This window comes from Rhinolophus ferrumequinum, chromosome 5 (assembly GCF_004115265.2).
Source record: "Rhinolophus ferrumequinum isolate MPI-CBG mRhiFer1 chromosome 5, mRhiFer1_v1.p, whole genome shotgun sequence".
NCBI classification, from domain to species: Eukaryota; Metazoa; Chordata; class Mammalia; order Chiroptera; family Rhinolophidae; genus Rhinolophus; species Rhinolophus ferrumequinum.
The window spans coordinates 15,064,191-15,069,502 of NC_046288.1; positions in this window are offsets into that span (position 1 = coordinate 15,064,191).

Genomic DNA, 5,312 nt, shown 5'->3' on the forward strand with positions numbered 1-5,312 from the left:
GCTTTGATGATCAGTGATTATATTGTAATATCAAGGTACTTAGACTCTACACTTCTTGTGACAAGGACTTCAAGCTACTTTATTAACCTTGTCCCTTTCTGGAATTTTTAGAAGGATGAGTTATCATTGACTACCATATTCATAACAGAATACCTAATGAGCAGAGCAAATTTACTTTCAAATGTAATATTTGGCATCCAACTAATCTAATCAGCTTATGGTGTCAAAATTATTTTACTAATTTATGTTGATTTCAGTAAAACATCTTCCAATAATGTATCTAGAGATTTTTCTGTATGAATTTCTTTCAAGTCAAAATAAGTATCTATTCCTTGAAGAAAATGCATGAATTGTTGATTGTGCTTTATGTTCTTTTTAAACAAATGAGTACATTTTGCTTTAACTACTCTCTATTTGGCACCTATTATTCTATCAAGCAAACTGTCATTACTCTTTTTTTTTCCTCTTAATTTCTCCATCACATTTTTTGCTCCACTGGAACACGGTCCCCATCTGTTTACTCTGACATCGTTTTTGTTCCTTTAACACAAAGTATTCCTCGTATCTGTTGCTTTTCCTATCAATTAATCTCCTTTTTCCAGGAACAAATGCCAGTTTTCATCCGTAAATGGTGAATGCTAAGGTACCAGCAGTAGGTGTTGTTTTTTGTTTGTTTTTACTTGTAGCAAGAGGTTTGAATGCCTCTAACTGCAGAGTTTCATAGGGTTTCTCTTGTGACAAACATAATTGGCTAAGTAAAGTCTGGCATTGTGAATTAAATCAATGCAATTAACCTTCATTTGGCTGCCTATTTTGTGTTTTGCCTACGTTGTTATTTCATTCTCAGGACAAACAACCAATAACCATTACATGAACCTAAGTATTTTGCAGTCATTCTCTCCTCGTACATCCTAATTTCAGAAATTGTCTCATGTGCATTTAAAATTGTAATGTGAGATAAAAAGTGAAATATCAGCCAGTAAGGCATTACATACTCTAGTATTATAACAAATCATCCCCATTTATTCTAAAAGACAAACGTACTTTCAAACCACCTAATTTAAAGATACCTTTTGTTAAAAAAAGGGACTTTGAAACATGTTGTGATTCAAAACATGTTGCAATAGTACTGCCATATATTTTCCCTAAAATCAGCACTGATACATGTGCATTCAAATAAATTAATATGTATTTTCTTTTAGTTAGGACAGCCGTTTATAATATGATGGAATAGAATATGCTACATAAAGCGAACCAATGTAAATTTGGGAACATATAGTTACTGAGAATCATTTCGCTCTTGATTTTTCAAATCACGTATATTTTGTAAACTTCAACCACAGACTTCCCCCCCAACACATACACATTTTCATATATATTTCCATACATATTATGTATATATATATGTATATCTGTGTCTATATACATATATATGTAAATATATATACACAAAATTACTAATTTCATAGGATAATTAGAAATTTTTCCTAGTTATGGAGATATAAATATTTATACATCATTTACCGCAGAAAAATCAATAAGGTCAATTATACTAAAAAATAAAAAAATCAGAAACTTAAAAGCATTGTCATCAAAGGTGAAAATTAAAACTCTTTGTTTTTCTTGGCTTCATGGGTTTTTGTTTGTTTCTTTGTTTTAGTGTGTCAACTTCTTTTCCAATATTAAAAACATCTACTTAAAAGTTTGGCAAAAATATCTCTTTGGTCCTAATTAATTTCCTCTTGCAAAAAGCATTTAATACTTACTAGAGTCATTAAGAGTTTCAAGAACGAAAGACTTAGACTTGTTTCAGATTGTATCCTAAGAAACAATTTTATCAGAAAGAATGGTCCTGACCTTTCCTAATAAATATATATTTATCTCTGGAAAAGCAATATTAATCTTGAACATCCTGGATGGTATTTTCACCCTATTTAAACCCTGTTTTTGTGATATATAGCTATTTCAAAGAGACCAGAGACATTGCATTAAGATCTATATACATATATATCTATACCACTATCAATTACTAATCTGCTTATATTTTAAATTTATGAAATCTTTTGAGTTCAAGTATACTGGTGTTTTGAAAAATGTCATGAGGTATTTTCACATAACATGAGATTTACATGTTAGTTAAAATATGCATGTAGACAGACATTTCTCTAGCATACAAGGTATCAGATAACCCTATTAAACTGAAGCATTCTCAAATCCAATGCTTTGAAATGTGAACTCTAATAAACTTGCTATTAGACAGTTTCAGAATATTGTTCTAATAAGTCCCTATCAACTGTGCAGGTTGAAAAGAGTTCAAGGTAATTGAAATCTCTAAGTGTCGAAATGATTGCTTGCTTTAACAGCAGTTGGCTGTTTTCTTTTGTAGTTAAAAGCCGGCCAACTTCAGTTTCTCTTAAAATAAATGTTTAAAGTAGGTCACAGTTGTCTGATATTTCCTGTTGCTAAAATTATAATTCATACTGGAATATTGTTCATCAAAGAAGCCACTTAAACTAAGTCCTTGAATATAATAATCTTTATAAAACTCATGATTTAAAGCCACTGTTCATCGAAAGCCATGATGGTGATGTCATCTTTTTTGTACAGGTAAAGAACTTTGCAAAGAGTTCAAGACTGTCCTCTCTTTGGAGGATGTCACAGGACAACAATGCCTCTATGACTTCATGTACCTTTTGACGTAAATAAGTATAAATACGTTTCCTGGTCATAAAAAAAAATGAAACCTTATTTTGGTCTTTTATCAATAAATGATAAAATATAAAATTTAATCTAGTTAATTGCTGCATTTATGCAGCATTTCTTTAATTTACTTGATTTTGAGAAAAATTGGGGACGCTTTTTTAAACTGCATCTTCCCAAAAACCTCCATCCTTTGGAGTCTGGGAAATGGTCTAGAAATTTATATTTTTAATAAATTCCCTAGGTGCTCCTAATCGTCAAGCGTTTAGGAAGGAAATACTTCACTAAGGGACAAATAAACTTCAACATCTTAGTTAAAATATGCCAAAAACTAAGCTGAAGCCCTGGTACAACTCAGGTAAATTAAGTCATTATATATAAAATCCTTGGAGCAGAGTATAAAGATGAGCATTACAAGTCATGTACCTTAGGCAGAAATCCTGGGATGAGAGGAGAGGTACTTACGTTGTTTACGTTTCCACTCTCTCTCTCTCTTTTTTTTTTCTGAGAGTAAAAAGTGATTTTTTTAAAAATTATAGTTGACATATGATATTGTATTAGTTTCAGTTGTAGAACATAGTGATTCAACATTTATATACCTTACGATGTAGTCACCATGATAAGTCTAGTAACAGTATGTCACTGTCAAGGTTACTACAATATTATTGACTATGTTCCCTGTGCTATACGTTACATCCTCATGACTTATTTTATAACTGGAAGTTTGTACCAATTTCCACTCTGTTCTGAAAGTAGTTGTCAACTTAACTGATTGATAGAATTAGCTGAGAGCTTCTAATATCCTGATACCTAGACCATGATACAGACCAATGAAATCAGAAATTCTGGAGGTGGTCCCCAGGCATCAGAAATTTTGAAAGGCCCCCCACATGATGTTCATGCGCAGCCAATGTTGATAACTCCTGTGTTAAAGACTACTTGGTCAGAGCTGCCTTTTGTGTGAGTAAAATGCAGCTTCAACACCTGATCTCATGCAGATCAAGGAAAGCTAGTAAACTTCACGTTCATTTCTGGATCAGGGCACAAACCTATAAATGCTACAGTCAGAATTAAATGAACTTCAGTAAACAAATTTCTCCCATATTGATCTTGTATCTAGGTATCTTTCTGAACTCTATTATTGATCCATTTTTTTTCTGTATATAATGTTGGGGGTTTTTGTACATAAGCATGTTATCTGCAAATAATGAGAGTATCATTTATTTCTTTAAAATACGTATTCTTCTAATTTATTTATCATTTATTTATTTGTCTATGATATGGGCAGAGTCATGAACTTCCAGCTCAGTATTGTCTGGAAACAATGATTAAGTGTGCCCACCTAGTTCCTGATTTTAAAGGGACCACTTATGATGTTTCTTATTAATATTAGTGCTTGCTGTAGGCTTTTGATAGATTCACTTTAATAAAGAAATGTCCTTCTATTCCTAATTTGCAAGGAACTTGCAATAATCTACTGAGATGCCTGTATTTACATGCTATGCCTATCCATTGCATCGTTTGCCATATCCTTAGTTTATGTTTTTGTATTTAGCCTCATTATCTCCACATTGCTTGAATTTATTCTTTTATTATTTTCCTAACGGATTCTATTATTTTCCTAACTAACTAGTTGGAATATTACTTCGTTAAAATCTGTTTTTTCTATATATTTATTGTAAACATTATGGCTATTAAATTTCCTTACTATAGAAATAGCCCACTTTTTATATTAATACTTTCCTTCTCATTTAGTTACAATTATTCAACCCATGAACTATTTAAAAATTGGCTTAGAAATTTAAAGACTTGTAATCTTAGGTTTTCTTTCCTTTTTTGACTTTTAATTTGATTAAGGAAAATATCAGATATATAGTAAGATGAAAAACAGTGAACCCCTATGTGCCTATTACTGAGTTTAAGCAACTAATGATTCATACCTAATATTTTATTCTTCATATGCCCAACTATTTCCTCCCCACAACCGATAGATTATTTTAAAGCAAAAGACATCCTATCTTCTAATATGTAAATGCTTCAGTAAATATCTTTAAAAGATAAAGATATGTTTCTTTAAACATAAAAATAATACATTATCACAACTAAAAGTTTGCAATAGTCACCAAACATTAAATATTCCATCACTATTCAAATTTCCTTGATTTTATAATATTTTTACAGTTCATTTGTTCAAGATAAAAACAAGGTTCACCCTTTCTATCACTAATATATTCATTAGATGTATTTATTCTATAGGTCTACCTGTCTCTAAAGAAAAAAAAATACACTATTTGTTGAAGAAACTGGGTATTTTGTTTTGTAAACTTTCCCATATTATAGACTTTGCAAATTGCACTTCTGAGTTGCCTGTTTTCTATATTCTGTATTTCCTGTACCCTTTTAAATAGGTCAAATTCAGGTTCAATTTAAAAAAAACAAACTTCATATTCATAGATGGTACTATATATATCATAGAGTACTACATGAAATGTGATTCTTATTAACTCTCACTCAGTAATGTTAGTATTCATCAGTGATCTGGGTCTTCCCAACCCCTTTTTTTTTCAAAATAAAATTTCCAACAGTCTTTCACATAAAGGTATTGGAAGCCA